The sequence below is a fragment of the Aulonocara sp. 'chitande type north' Nkhata Bay genome, linkage group LG10 (genome assembly GCF_057382095.1).
Source record: "Aulonocara sp. 'chitande type north' Nkhata Bay isolate Kocher_YH1m ecotype deep benthic linkage group LG10, A_spYH_male_GT1.1, whole genome shotgun sequence".
Lineage (NCBI taxonomy): Eukaryota > Metazoa > Chordata > Actinopteri > Cichliformes > Cichlidae > Aulonocara > Aulonocara sp. 'chitande type north' Nkhata Bay.
Window position 1 is genome coordinate 14,712,499 of NC_141353.1, and position 27,496 is coordinate 14,739,994.

Below are 27,496 nucleotides of genomic sequence, written 5' to 3' on the forward strand. Positions count from 1 at the left end.
AACAAACTCGGGATCTCGCAAAAGTTTTAGCCGCATTCTTCGGACGCCGGCTCGAAGCCGACCGGGAGGTCGAGGCACGATGTGCCGGGAAAGTGGTGTTCCTCCCGGCTGTAGTAGGTCTCGACCTCCCGTTAGCTCAAAGCTAACTTTTTGAGCTAGCTTTGAGCTAACGGGAGATCTCGCAAAAGTTTTGCGAGATCCCGAGTTTGTTTTGCGTGATCTCGCAAAAGTTTTGCGAGATCCCGAGTTTGTTTTGCAAGATCCCGAGTTAGTTTTGCGAGATCTCGCAAAAGTCCGTCTTAATTTTTTTTCTCCCATGTCCCCTGCGGGGCTCCGTACCTTATAATCCGGTGCGCCTTATGTATGAATTCTGGTTGTGCTGACTGACCTCGAACCGATTTTATGTGGTACGCAGCGCTCAAAACTCTTTTAAAAAAGTTTTTTTGTACGATTTCGGTAAGCTACGAAGCCGCACCGCTTGTTGAAGGATTGTTGAAGCATTACACTACAGGAGCCTCGCGGACTCGGGAGTAATCTGGGTCCAAAACTCCGTCTTTCTTCAGGTCCCAAAGTCAAATGATCACTGCAGCATCACTGAAAGGTAAAAACTGTCTAAATTCTTTCATCTTTAAGTTGCCTGTTTAACAGGTGTAACAATTAAGTTTAACATCCAGGCATCCATGAAAACAGAATTTCTTAAATTTAACGAAGTTAGAAGTTAGCAGGAAGTTAGCAAGCTAGTTTCCACCTAAACATGATATAGCACGTTCTGACTTAGAGATTTTCTTAGAGATTTAAACGTACAGCTCTGTTATCACTTCCAACATAAATGAAGACAGAAAACTAAACAGCAGTGACGTTTGTAGGGTTACTGAAGTTGGGTTAGCTGGTATATAATGATGTGCTATGTGATCGCTAGCAACACAGCTATGTTAGCATAACAAACACAGTGAAGCTGGAGGATCAACGCTAACTTTTTTCCACAAAATAAAATTTAAGGTGAGGGTTGCAGATGGTTAGGGGGCAAATGCAATGCATGGCAGGATGCTACTGACTTCAGTCAGTAGATGAACTGAGATAATTTAACCACAATAGGAGGTTGGTCATTAATATACTGCAACAACACAATAGAGCAGCTGCGAGAGAATTCAACATTAAAGAATCAATGGTACGGAAGTGGAGGAAGCAAGAAGAATGAGTTGAGTTAAGTTTGATTTATCTGACTGTTTTGTTTCGCTTAGTGCGCATATCTGAAAACAGACCCGTTCTTCAACAGTGCGCCTTATAATCCGGTGCGCCTTATGGTCTGAAAAATATGTTCAAACATATATATGTGGTATTTATTTATTCTACTTTTAAAAACCTGACCTATACCTAGTCTACATATATCGTTAAAAGAAGAAAACAGAGCTTAGATCAAAGAATATCAGGCTCTCAGAGGAATCCCATCAGAGGAAATAAGTCATACGACGTCACTATAGATGGAGACTCGCTGCTGTTTCCTGTGTTGACATGAACTCATGCACTGATGTCATCCCCTTATCTGGCACACAGCACCAGAGTGAAAATCACACCTGCATGAAGACAAAAATGTCTGTGTGCTGAAAGGTCCCTGAGCTGCTGTGACAGCCATAATGAAGACATCCACATCCGTTCTGGATGAACTTGAGTCTCTGTGACTGACACCTCTGGCAGCTAGCCAAACAGAGCCTGTGGGTGTAGGCACTGCAGTGGTGTTGAGTGAAGGACACAATGGAGAGGAATATCCTGCAGATACGTTTGCCCTCGTCTGTAATTTACTCAGTATGCAAGTATTCATCTGCTTCTACACTTTTAATAAAATAATTAAACACTTGTTTTCCTTTAAATGGTCGGTTAATGTCATAAAAACTAATGAAGAACATAAAGCTTTTTTGACCATTTGAGCAGCAACTCATAGTATCCAAGTTTTATTTTTGCATGGCTTCATGAGCAAAAAGACATTAATCATTGTGAATCGGGCGTCCTGGCATTGATAAAAGACAGAGCCAAAGCTCCCTCCCGGATTCAGTCCTACCTTACAATGCTTCATTTCATTTCTTAGTTCTCCTTTTTCTCCCCACTGGTATATGACAGAAGTGGCTTTTCAGCACACTGTATTTGTGTAGAAAGGTTTAACAGGGTAGCTACAATGAAACGTTTTGTTGTCTGTTACATGTTCCTGTGGGGTTCAGTTGAGGAGCCACATTTTTTTTTTTTACAGCAGTTTGCTTTCATATTAATAGTTCAACATTATGCACTCCACACTGTATATAAATGCCACTTGTTTTGCACATATTCAACTCTGTATATTTTATATATTTTATTATTATTATTATTATTATTTTATTTTATTTTTTTACTATTTAATTTGTAAAAATGTGTATACACACACACACACACACACACACACACACACACACACACACACACGTAGGAAAATATTTAGTATACACATCCAGAAATGCATACACTATTATATATTGTACATATATTTATTAGTTTCAGGTTGGCCATTCTTGTATTTTGCTCGTTTGTGTTGTTGTGTTTGCACATCTCTGTTGCTTGTGGGGCTTGCACACAAGAATTTCACTCGCATGTGCTGTGCCAGTGTGCCTGCACATGTGATGTGACAATAAAAAGTGATTTGATTTGATTTGATTTAATATCCTGTCTGATACCATTACTTACATTAGGGTAGGACAGAAAGTCTCGTGTGGAAAATCACTGCAGGCAACAATTGTTGTATTTTCTTATATGAGCATGTGTAAGACCACTGCTGATACCGGGTAAATGGCCTGTATTTGTGTAGTGCATTTCTAGTCCCTAAGGACCCCAAAGCGCTTTACACAAACTGTCATCCACCCATTAACACACTGGTGATGGCAAGCTACATTGTAGCCACAGCCACCCTGGGGCCCACTGACAGAGGCGAGGCTGCCGGTAGGCAACAACAGGTGCCCAAGGACCGAGACTGTCCAAGCCGGGGCTTGAACCGGCAACCTTCCGATTTACAAGGCGAACTTCCAACTCTTGAGCCACGATCGCCCCAGAAAGGCGACTAAATATGTTAAGTTAAGCTGTTAAGTTTACCACCCTTTGGCTCTGCCTCTGGAGGGCATATGTCACAGGGAAGATTTAGGAAAATTGACAAAATCAGTATTACATTAAAAAAAATCATAAATTTTTTTCCAGGCTCAATAAACACGTCTATTCAAGCTTTATCAGGCAGATGCTACAAAATTTTAGCAGTTACTAAAATTATCTTGTAAGTAAGCAAAGTGTATTCATTACACAAACAAGTAAAGTAAATAAGAAAATTAGATGCCATAAGAGACAATAAAAAGACAGATAGATGAAAACAGGTAATTTACTAATAAATACATAATAACAATTCATTAAAATTCTCAACAGAAAGCCTGAACAACAGAAAGTATATGTCCCACTGTTTTGCCTGATTTAGATTTTTTGTTCTAAGTTTTGTGTTTTTATTCCAGTCATGTTAAGCTTCAGATATCTTTCCGTTCTGGTTTCTCGTTTTTACCTCTTTGTCATGAGTTCTGTTGTTATATTATTCTTTCCAGTATGTCCCAGTCTATATCATCTCTTAGTGTCCATTCCCCCTCTTTCTGTTATTAGTTTAATGTCTCTGTTTAGTATTTGTTGTTGGTTATTTCCTGTTTTCCTAATATTTGGCTTTGAGTAGTGTGGTGATTTACATATTTGCCTAACAGGTGAAAAGCTCTGGGTTTTAGAACAAGCGGAAACACAAATCCCTTTAGGGTTGTGTCAGGAAGAACATCCTGTGTAAAAACGTCAGCCAAATCAAACATGCAGAGCTACACGGTATTGCCAAAAATGTTCGCTCGTCTGCCTTCACACGCACATGAACTTGAGCGACATCGCATTCTTAATCCATGGGGTTTAACACGATCTCGGCCCACCCTTTTCAGCTATAATAGCTTTCATTTTTCTTTCCAATGTTTAGGAGTGGGTTTATGGGAATGTTTGACCATTCTTCCATAAGTACATTTCTGAGGTCATACACTGATGTTGGACGAGAAGGCCTCACTCGCAGTCTCCACTCTAATTCCTCCCAAAGATCTTCTGTCGGGCTGAGGTCAGGACTCTGTGCAGGCCAGTCAAGTTCTTCCACACCAAACTCATTCATCCATATCTTTATGGACCTTGTGCACTGGTATGAGGTCATGCTGGATCACGAAGAAGCATCCCATCACGGTGGTATAGGTGGCATCCTATCACGGTCCTGCACTGGACTTCACTGAGCTCCTGAGAGCGACCCATTCCTACACAATAGCTAGTTAAAGCAGTCGCCATGCCTAGGTGCTTGGTTTTATACACTTGTGGTCATAGAATTTATTGGAACTGATGAATTCAGTGATTTGGATGGGTGAGTAAAACCTTCAGAAATATTATGTACCTGTTTTAGTGGCCCCTTGTGAGTAAAGGAGCAGCTGAAAGTAGTGTTACATCGACTGTTGGTTTTTCTAATGTGTTTTGTTTCGGTTTTTACTTCTTGTCTTGCTGACGTATATACTATATAGTCCTCGCGCTTTGTTTCTGTACATAATGTCTTTAACATCAAAATATTATTGAATGGTTTTATTTTGTTCTCTCATGTCAATAAAACCGTAATTGTACTATGGAAAAACTCCCATAGCTCATAAAGTTAAACAATATTCTCAAGCCACAACCTCTCTCAAATAGAACACGTGCAATTGAAACAAATCAAAGCCCAGCAAGCTGCATGAAACAAATAAATGACTAGTGTGCACTAGGGCTGCCACGATTAGTTGACTAGTCACGATTACGTCGACTATCAAAATCGTCGACGACTAATTTAATAGTCGACGCGTCGTTTGAAGCTTTGTAAGATCCCAAAAGACGCAGGAATAAGTAGTAGGATTTAAGAGTGTAATAACGGACTGAAACAGAAGATGGCAGCACTGCATGTACAAGGATGCCAGCTGCCGTTAAACCCAGAAGAAGAAGAAGCTGTGTCCCAGAATTCATAGCGCAGCCCAGCTCAGTTTCCAACAATGGCGGCAGCTAGTTAGTTTTAATATTACTCTTATTATTCTTTCTGGGTCACAAAATAAACGTTTAACATATTTTCAGGCGAGAATGTAGCTGTGTAAACCTCAAATATCTGCTCAGTTTATCAGGACACCACATATTTTCAAAAGCGCTCCGACGTTTTCAGAGACGTCTGTTACCCACTAGCTCGATAGCTAGCCGGGGGCTAGGCTCACTAGAGCCGTGAGAACACCGGACTCCCGGCAAATCGTTTTCAAACCCACCGCTGTCTTTCGCTACTCAGGTTAAACATGATATATAAGTCACTTAGATAACTTAACAATGTTATTGTTTGGCTTTTTTTTAGTATTTTATTTGTTCCTGAGTAAATCGGTTTGGCTGAGATTAAAGTTATAGTTTTTACACAGCTGAATAAACATCAAGCAGACAACTTATTATCAGAAGTGTGAGATGCTCCAGAATTTACTCCAGTGTCCTGTTATATTTAGATAGCAAGGAGTTTATTAAACTTCACCGAAACAATCTGCAAATTTCATTAAAATTTAATAAACTATCATCTTGTCTTTATTTTTAGTTAGCACAGACCTTAAACACTTAAAGCTGTAAGCTAATGATAGTTATATTAGAGCAGATGCTGCTGGTGCAATAAGCTGTACTTTTACATCCAATGGATGATGATCTGATTAGTCGACTAATCGCAAAAATAATCGGTGACTAGTCGACTATCAAAATAATCGTTTGTGGCAGCCCTAGTGTGCACTGACATAACAACATAAATTAAAAAGTTATAATTCTGTGAATTCCAGCTTTCGATCTTTTTTGTGGTATCAGGGTTGAATGTGAACTGTTCACCCACCCCTAGACATTTTCAAATTCTTTTAAAACAGATGTGTCGTCTCCACAATGAGGAGGCTGGGTTGTTTCGAAAGGAAACAAAACTCATTGTTGTCATTGGCAGCAAATCCTGTCTGTGATGAATAAATTCTAAACAGAAATCATGCTGACGGGAGGTGATTTCTTTGGAAAGGCAACTGGCTATAAAATCGGTCAGCCAAAAAGTGCTTTATAATAAATGAGTGAAATGAAATTCTTTAGAAAAAATTTAGAAGTAAAATTTCCACGACTGTAAACACAATTCCCAATTTTGAAGTTTGTTTAAAAGTTTAAGGTTTAGAAACTCTCTTTTTGATAGAGTCTTTAAACTTTTGTTCACTTACTGGTGTGCCTGCTGGTCTTTGTGGCAAGCCACACCATGTAGCTGGAATGCAGTTTATTGGAATTCAAAGTCTTCACGTAAATTAATTTCCCAAAACTGTTTCCCAGTGCACCAAGTCATGACCTTGACTCCAGGGACTATTCCCAGGTTCCCAGCTAAAGCACATCAATCATAATTTATTTAAGAAAAAAAACCGCGTCATGGGTTGAAGGAACTCTGGCTAAAGTTGTGGGTTTTCCAACCACTGGACCACCTACCTCTCCAGGGACATTTATCAGAGAGAAATGGGACACTTGCCAACCAGGGCAAAGCTCCAAACCACAATATAGCCTAATTATTTTTTCATGTGGCTGAAAAGTTCCCACCAACACTCACATACAATATTGCTTTAGTAATAAATATCAAACCTTAATCTATATTTCATGTTTAGACGCATCATGTGACTTTAAATTTAATTATCCAGGGGTAATAGAGGTTTTATTACTTGCAATTTAGATAAGATTAGAAGACTGAGAAGATCTGTCTGTGATGTTTTCAATCGTCGATTGGAATGACACACAATAATTAACATAAATCTTTCTGACTCGTAAGATTAAACAAGGCAAGGTTTGGACCATGTTGTTACTCCTCTACTTTAGGCAAGACTCGCATTAAGACAAGCACAGGTCAGGAGATTTCTCGACACTAAACAGAGCATATGTTTGATATTTATGTCCAACAGTAATAGCTTGGCTACACTGCCTTAAAATTGGCTTTGGGATTGAGGTTAAAAAAATACTGTCAGTGCAATAGTCTTTGCACTTTCTCATAGAGCTTTATCTTTATCGGTATCCACCCAAAATAGACACAGCTGAGCTCTGCTCTGTGTCATCTGCATCAGTAGTGAGCAAACCGTATAGTCTGAGGAATGCAGTTTAAGTGCACTGTAATAATTTCTTTACTGTGTTTTATTAATAAAATACATGAAACATTACTCTAGTTAACTTAAAGAGATGGAAATATTGAAATATTAGGAAATGACAGCTGGCTGGCACTCTTGAATCAAATCAGAAGTTATTTAAGCGTAACTTTCAACCACCAAAACAATTTCTAAACCAAGCTACCCTCACCTTTCTGAGCAGGAATCACAAAAGGGCTTTTCTCGGTCAGGCAGATTTTAGTAATGTCGGGATCCTCAAATCATAGTCATAAATTAGTACTGGCTAAATGGAAAAGTACATACCCCTTGCCCCAAATACTGACTTTTTGATTTCACCAGTTCAGCATTTTTTTTAAACAAATGTTTAAAGACTAGTTCTTTCCCAGCTGAGTCACCAAAGATGATTTGTGTCAGCAGGGGGATTTAGTTTCCGGCAAACATGAAAAAATTATTCGTCAGTCAAGACCTCACTATGGAGCCCCAGGGAGACAGAAAATAAGGTCACACAAAAGCACTGTGTAAACTAAGACGAACGTCTTTGGATCTGTTAGAGTTACTATTTTCTAGCTGAAAGAAAAATATAATATTTATGGGACGAGCAGTTCCTGAACTTCTGTATTCAATCTCTACTAAATAGGTTCAGAATTTCTGCCCATAATTTGGCACAAACATTGTCAACACTGGAAGTCTCTGTGCTGTTATCTGTGCTTGTTGACATTGTTAACTGAGCTATGCCCAGTGGTTTCCACAAGGTGCAGTGACTTATGAACAAAAACCTTTTTAATGATTTCTTTATCAGTAGTTTGCACTCGCTTCCCCTAAAAGAATCTGTTAAAATGTTTCTGTATAAAGGACCTTAAGAGAGACCCTAACTGACAGTGAGGAAGTTAATGTGTTTATTGTGGTGGAGCAAGACAGTTGGCCACCAGTGCAGACAATACACTATATAAAGAAAAGAGAAAAGCTGCTGTCACAAATGCTCCCTATTTTAAGTCAACAGCCTGCAGCCAAAACGTTTAATATATTATGGCTAATGCTAATACTGCAAACCCCTCAGAAAGCAAATTATTGTCTAAGGAAAACTTGGCGTTTTTCCATCACTCCATGAAGTGATGTTGAGACGTTCTATGCTGCTGAAGTAGAGATGTATTTGCAGGTATCACAGTAGGTCCAGCGTTCAAAACTCTGGTCAGATGACACTGAGGCTTTCTTATGTAGATATAAATGGAGGTGTGCCTTGAAATGGGCACAAAAAAATTTGGAAACCACTGATTGTAACTAGCCTGTACAGCCTCACGCAGCCATTACCATAGCTGATTTAATGAGTGCCATCTTTTTGCACAAAGCTGCTGCTTGCCTTACATGCAGTTCATGACTCTGTGCAAGCTGGTCCTTGTTTAGTAACAGAAAGCAGACGAGAGCCTCAAAGGAACGGCTGCCATTAGGAGACCCATAATGCCAGAAGACCTCTGAAGACTTTATAACAAATGAATAGCATCTCTTTAGCCTCTGGATGGTCCCCCTGAGGTCCAGGGAGCTCTGACTCACAACCTCAGCCCTGCCAACTGACACTTGGCTTCATTGTGTTCAATATATGGCATCAACGTTAGCAGTTAGGCTGCTGAGTTCTGTTTGCTTGCATTATTCTGTATTGTTTTCCATGTCTGTGCTCAGTGTGAATAAACCAAATCTCTCCTGCTGCAATGATTCAAACTTCTATATCATACTTTGTCTAGTTTATAGGAATTTCTTGCTTCAAAACATAAGACCCCATAAAACAACATTCACCAAAAAAACAACCCTGTTATATACTGTACTAATAATCAGAGCAACATACATCAGCTTAAAGATTCACTGTTATTTCCCAAACTACAAAATCACTTCAGGTTTCTCAATTTTAATTCTGAGCACGCAACAGATGTAAAGCACGAGGAATGCAATCGGATTCTTCTGTGCTCCAGCGATTATTCCCTCTTTGATCAATAGGTTCATAAAGTGCAATATAATATTTGGGCCCATGTTCAGTTGGCAACATTCAGCATGGTGTAATCAATGTGGTTGTGACTGACAAACGAACAGTCTGTGATCATTTGGCCAGAAAATAACAAAATAATAGAAAGATTATCAAAATGTGACCATTGTTACATCCTCCCTAACAAAAAAAATAGCTTCAAGGGCCAAATTGCCATTCATGTCAATATACGGGCTACAAGTAAGGGTGACGTGGGCCGCAAGTGGCCCCCGGGCCACGAGTTTGAGACCCCTGATGTAGATGGAAGTGCGTCATCTGTGATATGTCACAGTAACACCAATCCTACATCTATATCTAGTGCATAAGTCCACCTACTTTTTTCATCAGCAGTCTCTTGTCTAAACTCCAAAGCTTTTTGGCTACAGAGGTGCCAAAGACATGACATATCTTTAAAAAGATATGTTTTAACTGGCTTTTAAAAGAGACCACAGAGTCCATCGATCTCCAAAGGAAGGAACTGTCTGTTTTCTCCTTGCCAAGAAATTTCTTAATCAGTATTTGAACAAAACATCAGAACAACATCTAAAGGAAATAAGTGCAAAGTTGGTTGTGATCTGCCAAGACACAAATTGTCAGATTCCCTCAGAATTTCAGGATTCACATGAAATTTAACAATTATCTTATAATCTACAGTTTTTGTACTCATTTACAAGTGACTGATGTGTAAGTCATCTCTTTCCTATTGAGCGTTGTGTGTTCAGTCAACCTGTGCTTTTGTCTTTTTGTCATTTCCAAAACGACACATAAACCAGACACACAAAGTTTTCAGCAGTGTGTACTGAAAATACATATTTGCCAAGTATGCATTAGTGTGCAATACATACCACAGGTTTCATGATCCACAAGTGGCTGTCCTGGGGTGCGGTGCCTGCCTTGCAGTGGTCAACTGATCTTCACGCACACGCACATGTGCCTCATCACCATACTTAAGGCCTGGTTGGAGTGGTGTTCCTCGCTGGAGCGTTGTACTCACTAGGGTTAGTGTAGCCCAGCTTAGTCTCTTGTTGAGCTCCCTGTGTTCCTGAGTGTTTCTCTGACGTCTTTCTCCATCTCCCTTTTATAGACCTTCCTGGACCCGGACCTGTCTTCCCTGGACCCTTCCCAGTTGAGCGTGAGTGAAAGTGAGCACATTGTTGGAGTGGATGGTGTGGAATCTGGATTTGGACTGTACATAGTGGTCGTTATAAATAAACCCACTTGTTTGATTGCACAGTTCAGAGTCCAGTGCCAGCAAATGTGACAACAGGAACTTACTCAGAGCACATTTTCAAATGAATTCAATTCAGTTTTATTTATATAGCTCAAAATCACAACAGCAGCCATCTCAATGCACTTGCTGTAAGTTAAAGACCCTTAAGGATTCAGGAGAAAACCCCAACAGTCAAGCGGCCCCATATGAGCAAGCCCACGGAGAGGAAAAAGTCCCTTAATCAAAATTTATAGGAAGAAATCTCCAGCAGAACCAGGCCCAGGGAGGGGCAGCCATCTGCTCGGGTGGGAAGGGAAAGAGGAAAGCACGAGAGCGTGGGGAGACGAGACAAAATACAAACTAAGTATATAAGGGTATGTAAATACTTGGGGAGAATTACATGGAACTTACTGAAAAATACAAACGCAAGATCAAACAGCAATGCAAAATCTAAAATCATTTCAAGTTTGAGTAGATGACTAGATGAAGAGTCCCGTCCCAAAGTAAAGCCTTTCACGATCTAGCATCATGGTAGAAATGTTTATATAAAAATGATTGGTTCAAACCTATCCATTTCAAAAAGAAAAGATCAGCGATCTACATAATTTTGGCACTTGACCACATTACTCGGTGTTTCTCTGGGATAATTGGCACTGTTATGCTATTTTTAAGTCATATTACAAGGCTTTCCTAAGACGTATGTTGAAAAACTTTCATTCACGGGCAAATAGCCTATACGAATTTGCATTTTGCTGACCCTGGAAAACCCCATTTTCTTCAAAAGTATCCTACAGGCACTGAAAATAATTGTCTTAATTTCTCCTAATTTACTCTCGGTCCCACTGGAAATGAACATTTACAGGTCATTTTCAACCTGCCTCTGAGCATTCTGGCACACAGTCACGGCACAGTTGCTGGTCTTCATGAGTTCAGGGGGATTCTTAGAAAGAAAAGAAGACATTCATTATGATAATCTCCGTCATTGCTCATGTCGATCTCTGAGTTTCACAGCTGCAGGATGATGATGTGTGGCTGGTCATTATATCTGAAGCAGAAGCACAGACTGAGGCATGAAAAAAGGTGCACCTGAGAATAATTCATCAAACTCGGGACCTGCTTTGCACTCTTTGAAAAGTCTTTGCACATTTCAGCTGGAAAATCTTTTCAAATATACTTTTCATTCCTTCATAACCCCCCCTTCTTCAACTCACACTAGGAGTCCTTGAAAGCTTTAATTCTTTCCTGAATATCTGGAGCTAATTTAAGACAGAAATGAAGGAATACGATTAGAAACACCATAAAATTTGCCACACATCTTGGCAAAACGATAGACCGGCAGTGACATTTCCCTTTGCCATGATTAATGAGTCATTTGCACAGCTTTTCTGATACGCATTCCAGGTGACCCCCATGCTGACATGAAAAAGATAACTTCTGGAAAGTCTCCCAGTTTTTTTTTCTCTGTGCTTCTTCATGTCTTTTTTTTCTGTATTCACAGGCTTTAAGATATGTTTGACGATAAAACATCCACTCACGCATCTGCGTGCCATCTTGACCTGAACCTCATGTTTTTGTAGTTTGGCGTTAGCCTAAATGAAATATTTGAGGTGTATCAGTTTTAAGCAAACATGAATCCCTTCCAGCATATGGTCTCACTAACCAGAACATGACTTTGCGTATGCATCCACTTACATGAGTATTATTCTTTCTACATTTGACTTTACTGTGTGTCTCCTGAGCAGAGCCGATGCATTATCCAGGCACATTTTAGGGTGTTTGCCAACAGCAGGCCTCAATTAGTGCACTCTTGGCCCTAATTCCTCTTGTTCATAAATCAGATTTTCTAATTAGAGCCCTCGACTGCTTTTTGGGGAATTAGAAACTTGAGGTTGGGCAAATAATTTTTTACAATGCCACGTAGGCTTTTTCACACTGTTGTCTAATATTTTAATTGACTGAAGATCCAGTGGACTAAAGTGGCCTTACTCGCGTTAAATAGTCAGTTTTACAGGTTTACAGCATCACCGTATGACTTCATGCCCTTGCTTCTCCACTCAAGAGGCTCAACCAATGTGCACTGAGCTCAGTCTTTAGGGACTTACAGCGCCAGACAGATGTGGCCAAAATCCAAATGCATACTAACCACAGGCGGCAAGACTTTAATTCTCCTACGAGCCAAGGTTAAAGGCATACTTGATGTTTTCAAATTCAGCAGATTATTCGTCTCTGCCAGGAACTTGTCACATTAGAGGGGAAGGTTGCCGTTTTGTTTCCCTAAAATGGCTTTCTAACGTGATTAGAATTCCCTATTGAAACCAGAAGGCAGAACCAACTAGAAACATACAGGGGTGCTGTAGAGAAGCAGAAATGGTTTTCTCCACGTTGCTGGAAGTGAAACATTCACCTGACGTATACTGAGCCCCATATTGAACGAATTTGCAAAAACGTGAGTTATTGTCATTATCTGGCCAGCTACCCACTGGACAATTCCTGGCCACTTTATAACAAAGTCAAGCTTGCTTTGAGCTTGAGTTAAACAAAGGACCCAACACAGCCAGACCACCCAAAACAGTCATGAGTAACAGTATAGTTGGCCAAAGCAGCCAGTTTATGTTCTGCGCCTTCGCTGTTGTGTAGAGACTCTTGATTGATGCCACATTTTTAATTTACCTGGGTTTGTCTTTGTAATCAAAATTACAGTGTGAGGGATAAATGCCAGAACTCTAAAACAAGCCTCCAACTCTGGGGTGCTTTACCATACCCCCTCTCATAAACACACACATGGTTCTACTTAATCTCTCTCTTCATTCTGGGACCTTAAAAGCCTCTTGATTAGAGTAAATGGAATATGTTTGATGGTGTGCCTTTTGAAGAGCAATCCGAATGAAATGTTAAATAATTTATCACACAGTTGTATTCGAACTGGCTTCAAAACATTTTTCGCTCATTGAAAATCCAACATTTTTAATCACACAAATAACTCGATTCCATCCACTGCTTGATCAGATAAAAATAAACTGAATCCATTCAGAGCAATGCTTCCCAGCGAAGCTAAAATGCAAAATGTTACTGGCTCACAGTATATTTTTGAATAGCTTAAGTTCCAATAAGGAGCTCATTCTGAGAGCCGCTGGCTAAATTTTAATGCAGTATAAACAAGTGTGGTAGTTTTGCCTTGGCATTATATCCCACCATTATCAGGTCTCCAAACAGGCTTTCAGCTCTTTCATAATAAAAGTCTTTGCGTGCATGGACTAAATTGTTCCCTCTGGAATGATTTTAATTGTGAAATACTAATAAAATATGATAATAACACTCCTAATAATTATACTCTTCCTGTTTTTTATTGTGTGCTTTAGACAAATTTTCCTGGTAGATTCCATAACTTGTGGCAAACAAAAAAACTGCTTACTGTCTTATTAATAATATTAAAGAAGAAGCTTCCATTTATTTTTATCTCAAACATATTTTGGTGTATGATTTCTATATTTTTACTGGACAAATCCTGTGAACATTTATCACATTTGGTATAAAATGTGTGAATTGTGTAAACTGACCCTAAATGTCGAGATCATAAAGTGATCATTATTCTTCTTCAGTGTGTTGAGATTTTAGTAAACATTAGGTTCTGGCCAAAGAAATGTCCTCAAAGAGCCGTTCACACATAGGCGTGCCGAGCTAACAAGGTCACACTGAGGTCACGGGTTTTACTCCTTACAGATCTCCAGAATACTCCCGTGTATGTTACCTTCTTACCTTTCCTATTTATCAGCGTGCGTGTTTCCCCTCAAGCAAGGTCAAAGGTAAACATATAGCAGCAGGTGACCAAAACATCCTTGTAAGGCAAGGAGCTCAACAGCAGTGTTGCAATAACAGTGGATTATCAGAGTAAGCTCGTGTTGTGCACAAAACCTTCCGGAAATGTCTCTACAAGTTTGAGAACACAAATTATACCGTTAGCTACAAGGCATCCAACTAACTGATCTCCAGCTAGAGCATTTATCCTATGGTATGGTTAAAGAATTGAAAAAAACATGGAAGGAAAATATGCTTTCACATCTGGGTCAATATTTGACTATTTAGCTGTGTCCCAAAACCTAGGCTACATCCTCCGGAGGCCGCATTTGAAGGCCGATTACGTCACAGCCAGGCGACGAAGGCTGTCCCAATTTGTCGACTCCTTCAAATGCGGCCGCCAAATGCATTTCCCCGAATTTGAAGGATGGGTCGGGTGTGGTCTTCGTGGCCCACCATATCCCAGAATTCATAGCGTGGCCCAGCCAATTCCAGTTTCCAACAATGGCGACTGCTGCTAAGTTTTAATATTACTCTTATTAATCTTTCTGGGTCACAAAATAAACTTTTAACATATTTTCAGGCGAGAAAGTAGCCGTGTAAACTTCAAATATCTGCTTGGTTTATCAAGACATTGCATATTTGCCAAAGTGCTCCGACGTTTTTGGAGATGTCTGTTACCCACCCGCTCGGGGGGGTTCAATGGTCACTCGAACCGGCGAGAGCAGCAGACTCCCGGCTTCATCGTTTTCAGACACCCACTGTCTTTCGCTACTCAGGGTAAACATGATATATAAGTCACTCAAATAACTTAAAATGTAATTTTTGGCTTTTTTCTGTTTTATTTGTCATTGCTGCGATTCCAAACGGGCCGATAGTCGATTCCAGGCCGTCCCGGTTACTGCTTATTTGCGCGTTGAAATCTCCGCCCACGATCAGCAAATCATGACGCGGGGAGTTATATTGCATTGTACGAGATCTAACTGGGGCTCGTGGTGGCCGCGGTGTTCCAATCCGAGACAAAAATGGACGTGTCCTCCTTACTGCAACTGAACAAGACCAACGATGGGTCGAACACTTCCGCGATACTCTGAACCAACCTGAGCCACCCCAACGGTTCGAGGCCGAAGACCCGGCACCTTCCATGGATCTTCTTCCTGTCGATATCGGACAAATCAGCATCACTGAAGTCAAGACAGCGATCCGACTCCTCAAGAGTGGAAAGGCCGCAGGCCTGGACGAAATCCTCGCCGAAATGCTGAAGCATGGCGGACCCCATCTTGAAGCCGCCCTTACAAGACTCCTAAACGCCTGCTGGTCAACATCACATGTACCCGATGATTGGACAAAAGGCACCATCATCAAACTTCCAAAAAAAGGTGATTTGGGTGACTGTAACAACTGGCGGGGCATCACGTTGCTGTCGGTACCCGGGAAAGTGTTTTGCCTCGCTCTTTTGAATCGGCTACGACACGCTGTGAACGAACGATTGCGAGAAGAGCAGGCTGGGTTTCGGAGTGGCCGGTCATGCGTCGAGCAAATCTTCACCCTCCGCATGATCATTGAACAAACATTGGAATACCAAAGGAAGATTTCTATTAATTTCATTGACTTTGAGAAGGCTTTTGACAGCGTCCACCGGCCGACTCTATGGGCTATCCTACGCCACTATGGAGTCCCTCAGCAGTTTGTAGATGCCTTTCGTTGTCTCTACTCCAACTCCCGTTGCTGCATCCGGACGGATGACGGCTGCACAGATTTCTTCAAGATCAATACTGGCGTCCGACAAGGATGTGTGCTATCCCCTTTCCTCTTCCTGTTGGTAATTGACTTCATCATGCGACGATCAGTTGACCAAGCTGGCATCGGTGTGCCCTGGCACGAAGCGCGTAATCTCACTGACTTGGACTTCGCAGATGACATTGCCCTGCTGGGCTCGACTCAGGAAGACCTCCAAAAGTTGACCGCGGCCCTGCAGAGGGAGGCGACGAAAGTTGGATTAAGAATCAGCGCCAAAAAAACCAAGGTACTCCGAGTTGGCTATGCACGTGCCCGCATTCCTGTCATGATCAACCAACAACGTGCTGAAGAGGTGGAGAATTTTACATACCTTGGCAGCATCATCTCGAATGACGGGGTCTCTGATCGGGATGTCGACGCCAGAGTAGGGAAGGCAGTTGGTGTCCTGCGACGTCTCCAACCTATTTGGAACTCGACCTCCCTGAATGTAAGGGTCAAGATCAGACTACTGAACTCTATCGTCTTCCCTACTGCACTTTACGGTAGTGAAACCTGGCGCTCAACAAGTGCAATTATTCAACACCTGAACGTGCTTCAACAACGTGGCCTGCGGCGAATCCTGAGAATTTCCTACCGGGACCGAATAACAAATGAGGAGGTCCTACGAAGAGCAGGCACCCGCCCATTAGCCGATGTTGTTGCAGAAAGGCGCTTCCGCTTTGCGGGCCATATTTTACGCCTACCCCCTCATCGCCCAGCTAAGATTGCCATGACATGGCGTCCACGCACTGGCAAGCGAAAGCAAGGCCGACCAAAGACCACATGGCGTCGAACATTTATGGACGATCTGAGAACTGTCGACATTGCCTGGGACGAAGCTGAAGCAGTCGCTGCTGACCGACATCGATGGAGATCACTAGCTGCCTGATGCGCCGCCCGGCGTAGGAGGAACTAAGTCTAAGTAAGTCTGTTTTATTTGTTCCGGAGTAAATCGGTTTGGCTGAGATTGAAGTTATTAGATTATATTAGATTAAATAAAACTTTATTAATCCATCGGGTGGGTTCCTCGGGGATTTTCACACAGCTGAATAAACATCAAACAGAAAACTGATTAAACAGAAGTGTGAGACGGTCGAGAATTTACGCCACTGTCCTGTTATATTTTAGATAGCAAGGAGCAGACGGCTGAGTTTATTAAACTCCACCGAGACAGCGGTGACGCAAATCTGAAGGCTAGACTGTCCCATTTCACATCCTCGCACTTCTGGCCTTCCCAGTCTTCGAAGGACCCGGCCCACGTAGACCGTGAAGGCCGGGTCCTTCGAAGGATGCAGCCTACGTTTTGGGACACAGCTTTTGTCTATTATCTGGAACTTTTATGCAAAGTAGCCTAGGTGTGCTGATTCACAGACACTTCCTCCAGCTCTTTCCTGAAGGCTCTCAAAGAATATGACATATCTTCACTGCAAGTACTGGTTTCCAACCACTGGGACCCTATAGAGGTAACCCGATGGTATTCTTTTTAAATGAGGCACGGTGGCTCATTGGTTAGTGCTGTCACTTCACAGCAACAAGGTTTGAACCTGCAGCCCAGTTGGGGTTTTTCCTGTGTGAACATTGCATTTCCTGTACCTGTGTGGGTTCTCTACACTCACCTAAATCTTCACCACGGCAGAGTTTTAGGGTATCCAAATCACTGCAAACACGTCCTCGATCCACCTGTGAGCCCACTGATCCTGTCTGCCATCACGCATGGACAAGAACCCTTTTCTACAAAGCACATGCAGAGGGGATATTTCTGGCAGTTTTGCTAGCGTGGTCCATTGTACCACAGACAAGGAAGTAAAATGTGGTTCAATAACTGCATTTCAGAAAGCTAGCTTTAACTTTTTGGTGGGTGTGTAGTTCAGATTTAGTTCAGCGGGGCAGCAAAGATTGAATGATATTTTCACATAACTACTTTGACAGTGAGTTTTGGCTAATGATGCTGCACCCACATCATCAACATGACTGTCACAAACGTGGCATGCAGTTTACCTCAGCCACACTTAGCTGAATCATTCGAATAGTTTTCCATGAGCAGAGGTCAGCTGTGGCTCTGTCATCACTATTGTTTGCACACTGATCCGCTTTCTGCTGCAGTCAGCAGACCTCCTCAGAGATGAGCATTAATGAGGCTCGTTGGGCCTTTCCTTGTACCCATTCACATTCAATGTGTACATTCAGATTGTGTACAAAGCACTTCTCTGAGGCTTCTTTAAAAATGCTTGTGGTGTGCTATCCATCTGACTCAGCACTTGCCGCAAAAACAAAAAAAATATGCTGCTGATCAGACAAAAGACGCCACATAAAAAAAGCCAATGGGCTCTTCACCCTAATTACTTACAGAGACACTGAGCCCTTTACCAGTTTACATTTTTTTCACAGATCGTGGGTTAACCCTTCTTTGGTGAATTACAAAAAGAAAACAAAGGAACATAAAGTAACAGCTAGTAAAGTTAGTGGCTCAGCATCAAGGTCTTGCAGCAGTGGCCACTGAAGCAGAAATAATTGTTTGCAGAAATAAAACAAAGTATATTAGCAGGAACTGGTAAACTTGGCAAATATAATATTTGTATACCAAGTAATAGCAACATCAGAGAAAAGGAACACAAAAAGCTTGAGAAATACTAAGGGCAGAGAGAGGAGCTCGACATGTGGAGGGTGAAGGCAACAGTGGTCCCGATACTTTTTGAGAACTTGAAACAGTGATCCCTAAACTGGGCACATGACTCCAGCAGATTCCAGGAAGAAGATCTCTGAGTATTGCACACCTTGTGCTTTTGGGCACTCCAGTGATGTTGCAGCTCTGAAATATGGCCGAACTGGTGGCAAGGGGCATCTTGGCAGCTGCACGCTTGACTTTTCTCAGTTCATGGGCAGTTATTTTGCACCTTGGTTTTTCCACACGCTTCTTGCGACCTTGTTGACTATTTTGAATGAAACGCTTGATTGTTCGATGATCACGCTTCAGAAGCTTTGCAATTTTGAGACTGCTGCATCCCTCTGCAAGATATCTCACTATTTTTGACTTTTCTGAGCCCGTCAAGTCCTTCTTTTGACCCATTTTGCCAAAGGAAAGGACGTTGCCTAATAATTATGCACACCTGATATAGGGTGTTGATGTCATTAGACCACACCCCTTCTCATTACAGAGATGCACATCACCTAATATGCTTAATTGGTAGTAGGCTTTCGAGCCTATACAGCTTGGAGTAAGACAACATGCATGAAGAGGATAATGTGGACAAAATACTCATTTGCCTAATAATTCTGCACTCCCTGAAGCTTTTAGTTTGGAAAGAGCCATTTCTCTGTAATAAACTCTCTTTTCCAAAGATGGGTGATTCCTCAATCAGATACAGGGCTCGCAGGGCTCCAGTCGGGCTACCAAAATCTATCTCTGCCCTGCCCGTCGGGCTATTGTAGGAAGGAAAAATATATGTCAATGCTTTTGCATTCTTTCGGAAATGTAGCTGGGTAATTATGTCATTGGCATCGGTGAGCCCCTGTCAATATGTGACATATTGAAATCGCGTTTGAATTTGTGCTTGTTTTTTGCTTTCACTTTGCAACTGTGAACTGTATATAGAGAGCGACAGCACTGATTGGTGAGTGATGATAATTTGCGCACCAATTCATCTGACATCATCTTATCAATCGTTAGCTTACTATGCAAACATGACAAGTGAAATCTCCTGCAGCTTAAACATGTGAGAGGTTGATCGAGCAGAGAATCGCTGAGTGTTATGTGAGTGCGTGTGTAAAAGCAGCAGGATATATATTTTAGTTCTGCTGAGCCAAATAAGACAGGTCAGGGTGAAGAAGTGACAGCCAAAGAAAAGCTTACCACAAAACGGAAAAGTTATGACAAATCAGACTATAAAGCAAAAAGAAAGTGCAGCTTTATGGTTTTATGGACAAAAGAATTTCTGTGGCTGCAATACGACAAGCTAGATAACCAGGACTGCACGTAAGTGGTCCGCAGGTGCGCATTTGCTGTCAAAATAAAAAACGTGCACAAGATAAGAAGTTGCAACGCGTGTTTGCATACATAAGATTTTCTGGAGGAGGACAGACATTTGTTTAGAACTCTTAAAGATGTCGAAGAAGCTCCTTTAAGCAATACTGTGATGTTCCTCCACCTCCAAAGAAATGTCAGGAGTCCGAACCACAAAAGAAGCGCGTATTCTCAGAAAAGTGGTTGCAGGAGGTGAGCTGGCTTCAAACAAATGATGAACGCACAGAGATGTGGTGCGGAATGTGCCGTGAAAATCCCACTCTAGCGGACAAAAACAGTGCTTTTTATATGGACGCAAACGCGCATTGCAACTTCTTATCTGGTGCGCTCTTTTATTTTGACAGCAAATGCGCACATGCGGACCACTTATGTGCACCGGTGTAAATAACATAATGTTCTGCCGGGTGTGTTGTTGGTTTTCCCTCGATTTCTGAGTCGACAAGCGCCTTTGTTACTGGGACCAGTCATTTTAAGAAAGGCCCCCATTAGCGCTTTACTAGTCCCTAAGGACCCCAAAGCGCTTTACATATCCAGTCATCCACCCATTCACGCACACATTCACACACTGGTGATGGCAAGCTACATTGTAGCCACAGCCACCCTGGGGCGCACTGACAGAGGCGAGGCTGCCAAACACTGGCGCCACCATTAGAACCCATGAGAAATGCAAGAAATGCATTATTGCTCAGTCTGCAATATCTTTCCCAGAACAAACACCAATTGCAAATAACATACTAAAAATAAACCTGAGAAATCTGTTTAGAACAGCGTACTATGTTGCAAAGAGTGAACTACCACTGGCAAAATTTAGCAGTCTTTGCAAACTTCAAAAAGCAAATGCAAATTACTCGTGACTTCAGTGGAAATTTCAAATTCAGGATCTGACACAGACTGATTCATGTCCTACACAGTTCTTACAAGTTCATAGAAATTTCTGTTCAATTAGAACCAAGTATTTGAGTTGATGATTGTAATTTTTATACAATGTTGTAATTTGTGTTTCAACAATTTTTTGATTAATGTTTTGTTTCCGTTACAATATTATACATTAATGTATAATATTGTAAAGGAAACAAAACGGGAAACAAAACATCAATCAAAAAATTGCTCTCTTTTTTATTCGGGCTACTTAAACTTATTTTGGGCTACAAAAAACTGAAGAGTCCCTGCCCAAAGGGCTACCAGGGATTTTGAAATTTTGCGAGCCCTGATATTTATAATTTTAATAAATGACAAATTAAAAAGGCATGAACATTTTTTTTGTATCGAAAAACACCGTGACACCAAAGTATCGAACCGAACCGAACCGTGAATTTTGTGTATCGTTGCACCCCTAATAGATAGATAGATAGATAGATAGATAGCAACATGGTTCCTGGTCTAATCCCCTAGGTTTGCTGGTGCCCCTGCATGTCCAATTTGTATGTTTTCCCTGTGCCTGTGTGGCTTTTATCTATACTCCATCTATCCAAAGACATAATTGTTATTCTAAACTCTTGATTCTAAACTGGCCTCAGTGTATGGTTGTCTCAATGTGATGGTCTGGCACCTGTTCAGGTGTACTCGGCTTCTTGCAAAGAAGTGGGAGGTCCTTGCCCTCCCACAATCCCAAATCGAATAGGTGTTTAAAAAAATTTATAGTTTTGAAAGTCTATGGTAACATTTACTTTAATGTAAAGCAATTAACACAATAAAGGTAAAGTAACTTAACTGCCTTATTTTGAAGTGTAGCCCATGTCTTTCCACGTCTTTCCAAAAATGTTGTTCTTTCCAAATTTCCTGATTTATCTCTTGTAGAGGTCTATCTATCAGCTTACTCAAATACAAGAAAACTGTATGTATACACTGTTACTTTTGTTTTCTCTTTTAGATCTGACCTTATACTATAACATATAACGGCAACTAACCCACAACTAAGTTGCACTATGTTAACTAGGGATGAGAGCCAAAACAAAAGCAAGTGGTCGTGTAAGGAGCAGTGGTTTGGACGCAACTTGTGAATGTAAGTCATGTGACAATATGCCCTTCATCTAATCACCTCAGAATTCCTGTTGTGGAAGTTTCTGTTCTTCCATAAAAGTGAACATCACGGAGTTTGTACCATATAAACTGCTTTAAAGACTGAGTCCATTAATCCACGGTGTTAAATTGTAATATAACACAGGCCTCACAAATTCTAAGATAGATTTTTCCAAATAAAAAGCTTAATTTGGTAGAAACTTTTCCAACCAAACAGCCGTTTGATAAGGAGTCTGAATCAATTAAAGTCATGAAAACTCCAACTAGATATTACTATAAACCCAGGCAAGAGGCAGCTGGGGAGAGAAATAAATATTTCCATTGGCTCTCCGGCAGCCATTCCTCTATCTGTTCATATGTAGGTCAGACTTCTCTACTTTTTTTCTTTGACTTATCACTTCTTTCTCAGTAAGTCAAAAAAAAGGAAAGAGGGGGGAAAAAACATCTGAATCAACACCGCCCACAGACCTTTTTCTAGACTAGTCAGACAGCTAGCCATGCATAAGTCATCTTGCCAAAATCACACAATTCAAAATTTCCACCTCGCAACACAGCTGCATTCTTGAACCAGTCACAGAGAATGTGAACAGGTTCACATCAGTGCACGATCAGTGGAAAGTATTCATAGTTGCATGTCTGAAATGGTAAATGCAAAACAAATGCATGACAAAGTGGTTTATAGACTACACTGAAATGCTACATGGCCGCAAATACCTCATCTTTACAATTACTGCAGCTGCACACATAAGTGAATGGCTTTAATGAGAGATTTGAGCAAAAAGGAAGATGAGAATAAATGTAGGCTATTGTTCATTTTTTCTAGGCCACACTCCAGCTGCTTCTTCTCCTCAGTCTCTTTGAATGCTGACCTCAAAATATGTTTACCACTCTAAGTTTTGTCTCCATTCATTCACACTGACATTGCTGTGAGGAACTAATTACAGCCAGTAATTTTCATTTGACAATCTAAGTGCCAGTGATTAAAGCATTGATAGATTTTTTACAATGTGTGCATTGTAAATATCATGGCAGGTTTAAGAAAAGTCATCTATAAAAATACTTTGAACAGCAAGTGAAAACCTCAAGGGTATAAAAAAAAAAGGGAATGAAACCAAAAGAGAGTCAGTGCTCATAGACTCACATTTTGTGCTCAGATTTACCACAGATATAAAAACATTTACACTTTGGTACAAATAATAGTTTTAGTCTTTTCTAGCTAACAACTGTATTCAGGTTGCTTTATAAGTCACTTATTTAGATTCTGTTATGGAATAAAGTTATCATTCAGGTAACATTCAGGGCAAGCTTTAAGGGCTAGGCTAGGCTGATAGCCTGCTATTAGGCTATCAGCCTAGCCTAGCCTAGCCTTTTGTATATATATATATATATATATATATATATATATATATATATCTATTAGGGGTGCAACGATACACAAAATTCACGGTTCGGTTCGGTTCGATACTTTGGTGTCACGGTTCGATATTTTTTCGATACAAAAAAAATGTTCATGCCTTTTTAATTTGTCATTTATTAAACTTATAAATATATATTTTAACTCAAAAGTACAGTTTTTAAATTTAATGTTGCTGAAACAAAAGTAATTTAAAAAATTAATATATCTCAGGGCTCTCAAAATTTCAAAATCCCTGGTAGCCCTTCGGGCAGGGACTCTTCAGTTTTTGGTAGCCCAAAATAAATGTAAGTAGCCCGAATAAAAAAGAGAGCAATTTTTTGATTGATGTTTTGTTTCCTTTACAATATTATACATTAAAGTATAATATTGTAAAGGAAACAAAACATTAATCAAAAAGTTGTTGAAAAACAAATTACAACATTGTATAAAAATTACAATCATCAACTCAAATACTTGGTTCTAATTGAACAGAAATTTCTATGAACTTGTAAGAACTGTGTAGGACATGAATCAGTCTGTGTCAGATCCTGAATTTGAAATTTCCACTGAAGTCACAGGTAAGAGGCAAGTGGAACCAAGATCTAGGCCATTTGCTTTTTGAAGTTTGCAAAGACTGCTAAATTGTGCCAGTGGTAGTTCACTCTTTGCAACATAGTACGCTGTTCTAAACAGATTTTTCAGGTTTATTTTTAGTATGTTATTTGCAATTGGTGTTTGTTCTGGGAAAGATATTGCAGACTGAGCAATAATGCATTTCTTGCATTTCTAATGGGGGCCTTTCTTAAAATGACTGGTCCCAGTAACAAAGGCGCTTGTCGACTCAGAAATCGAGGGAAAACCAACAACACACCCGGCAGAACATTATGTTATTTACACCGGTGCACATAAGTGGTCTGCATGTGCGCATTCGCTGTCAAAATAAAAGACACGCACCAGATAAGAAGTTGCAACGCGCGTTTTTGTCCGCTAGAGTGGGATTTTCACGGCACATTCCGCACCACATCTCTGTGCGTTCATCATTTGTTTGAAGCCAGCTCACCTCCTGCAACCACTTTTCCGAGAATACGTGCTTCTTTTGTGGTTCGGACTCCTTCTGACATTTGTTTGCAGGTGGAGGAACACCAAAGTAATTGCTTAAGGAGCTTCTTCGACATCTTTAAGAGTTCTAAACAAATGTCTGTCCTCCTCCAGAAAATCGTATGTATGCAAACGCGTTGCAACTTCATATCTTGTGCGCTTTTTTTTTTTAAATTTTGACAGCGAATGCGCACCTGCGGACCACTTATGTGCACCCCTGGTTATATAGCTCGTCATATTGCAGCCACAGAAATTCTTTTGTCCATGAAACCATAAAGCTGCACTTTCTTTTTGCCTTATAGTCTGATTTGTCATAACTTTTCCGTTTTGTGGTAAGCTTTTCTTTGGCTGTCACTTCTTCACCCTGACCTGTCTTATTTGGCTCAGCAGAACTAAAATATATATCCTGCTGCTTTTACATACACACACACACGCACACACACACACACATAACGGTCAGCGATTCTCTGCGCGATCAACCTCTCACATGTTTAAGCTTGCTGCGGGAGATTTCACTTGTCATGTTTGCATAGTAAGCTAACGATTGATAAGACGATGTCAGAGGAATTGGTGCGCAAATTATCATCACTCACCAATCAGTGCTGTCGCTCTCTATACACAGTTCGCGCGATTGCAAAGTGAAAGCAAAAAACAAGCGCAAATTCAAACGCGATTTCAATATGTCACATATTGACAGTGGCTCACCGATGCCAATGACATAATTACCCAGCTACATTTCCGAAAGAATGCAAAAGCATTGACATATATTTTTCCTTCCTACAACAGCCCGACGGGCAGGGAAGAGATAGATTTTGGTAGCCCGACTGGAAAAATCGCTAGCCCCGGGACGTCGGGCTAGCGATTTTGCAAGCCCTGTATCTGATTGAGGAATCACTCATCTTTGGAAAAGAGAGTTTATTACAGAGAAATGGCTCTTTCCAAAATAAAAGCAATACTATACACTTCTTCTGGGCTATATTCTTAGCAGCATATTGTAGCGGGTCAGGGCTGTTCGGGGTTCTGTTTGTACAGTTATGTTTTGTTTATGTTGCCATAGTGACGGGTGACGCCCTCTCGCTGCGACGGTGTGTCCTTCCGGGGTCAGAGGGCGCCCTGTGTTTTTTTGTTTTTTTTTACTTTATTTAACAAACAATGAGTATACAACATACAGATGAAGTATACAAAACAACAGAACATGAACACAAAAAGCCAAGGGTAAAAGAAAAAGGTAACAATTATAGGAATACACGCAAAAATTCACATACATATATTGTTTTGAGAGCCTTTTTGTTGGTGGAGTCTGATATTGATTGTATGTACATTTCCACATGGGCGCCCTGTGTGTTGTTGTTGTTGCTGTGCGGTTGCCGCGCTGTGAGCAGTTAGCTAGCGGCAGTGTTCTTCTGCAGATGTCAATAAACGGCTGTGCTCCCTGGCTAGCTCACGGGAAGCAAGACCAAACGACACCTCCGTCTCCTCCTTGTCTGAGCTCGCCACATTGGTGTCAGAAGTGGGATGATGGTGGCACCCCATGTTCTGACCCGAGTGACTTTTCCCCCGCCGGTCGTGACCGGCCGGTGCGCCAAAAGAAGGCGCCTGGACATTTGCAGGACTTTGTGTGGGGTAATGGGGTCGTCGGGGACGACTGACCCCTTAGGTGGGGGCTATGTAGCGGGTCAGGGCTGTTCGGGGTTCTGTTTGTACGGTTATGTTTTGTTTATGTTTGCCATAGTGACGGGTGACGCCCTCTGGCTGCGACGGTGTGTCCTTCCAGGGTCAGAGGGTGCCCTGTGTGTTGTTGTTGTTGTTGCTGTGCGGTTGCCGCGCTGTGAGCAGTTAGCTAGCGGCAGTGTTCTTCTGCAGATGTCAATAAACGGCTGTACTCCCTGGCTAGCTCGCGGGAAGCAAGACCAAACGACACCTCCGTCTCCTCCTTGTCTGAGCTCGCCACAATATTAAACATATCAGGTCCCCATAAGGAGAATCATGTGCTAACGGCTGTCTAAATGACTCGGGTAAAGTTTGTAGCATGCATTCTTGTTATTTTTGTCTGCTTCCACTTGTCTTTGCACTAGGATGATGTCGGCGTAAATGTGCAGTCATATTCGTTGTGTTCCCACTAGTGCTGTCAGCGTTAATCTCGTTGAAATGACGTTAACGCCACAACACGGCAAATCTCCGTTAACGAGCTACCCCTGATCCCCCCGTGCGTGGGGCTAGACGGCCAACACATTAACGAGCTAACTGCGCTAACACACTAGTTCCCACCCATGTAATTGACCATTGCGTGGCACATCCAACATACTGTTTTACTTTAGTCCATGACGTGCTTACCTTCAGGGTCATACCTCACATGAAAACCAAAATAGTTCCAAACGCCAGATCTGAATGAGGGTGGGGGAGGTTCAATTTGCCATGTTGCAAGGAGAGCTTAACTTCTGTCTGCTAGCTTGCCCTGCGCTCAGTGAGTCTGCGTTCGACTACTCTGCCTAGGCTGCACTATCGAGCGCAGATCCACTGAGCGCTCAACACAGACAGCATCGTCAGAAGGAAAGTTGATAAAATAAATCAAAAATTTTGTATTGTTCGATACATATGCGTACCGAACCGAAAGCACTGTATCGAACAGTTCAATATCGATACGAGTATTGTTGCACCCCTACTATCTATCTATCCATCCATCCATCCATCCATCCATCTCTAAATTCCCACTCACCCATGTGTGCCGTCTTCACCCTTCAAGTTCAGGTCCTCTACAGAGATCTTCTTCCTGGAATCTGCTGGAGTCACGTGCCCAGTTTAGGGATCACTGTTTCAAGTTCTCAAAAAGTATCGGGACCACTGTTGCCTTCACCCTCCACATGTCGAGCTCCTCTCTCTGCCCTTAGTATTTCTCAAGCTTTTTGTGTTCCTTTTCTCTGATGTTGCTATTACTTGGTATACAAATATTATATTT

General features: G+C 41.3%; 1 long non-coding RNA gene across 1 annotated transcript in view; it reads left to right on the forward strand.

Moving 5' to 3' along the window:
• Nucleotides 1-393: 393 nt before the first annotated feature.
• Nucleotides 394-27,496, forward strand: part of LOC147320461 (uncharacterized) — a 39,114-nt gene continuing 12,011 nt past the window's right edge. Inside the window, exons 1-3 of the long non-coding RNA XR_015131267.1 lie at nt 394-601; nt 10,073-10,220; nt 10,307-10,354. This is a non-coding gene — a long non-coding RNA (uncharacterized LOC147320461). The remainder of the gene's footprint in view (nt 602-10,072; nt 10,221-10,306; nt 10,355-27,496) is intronic.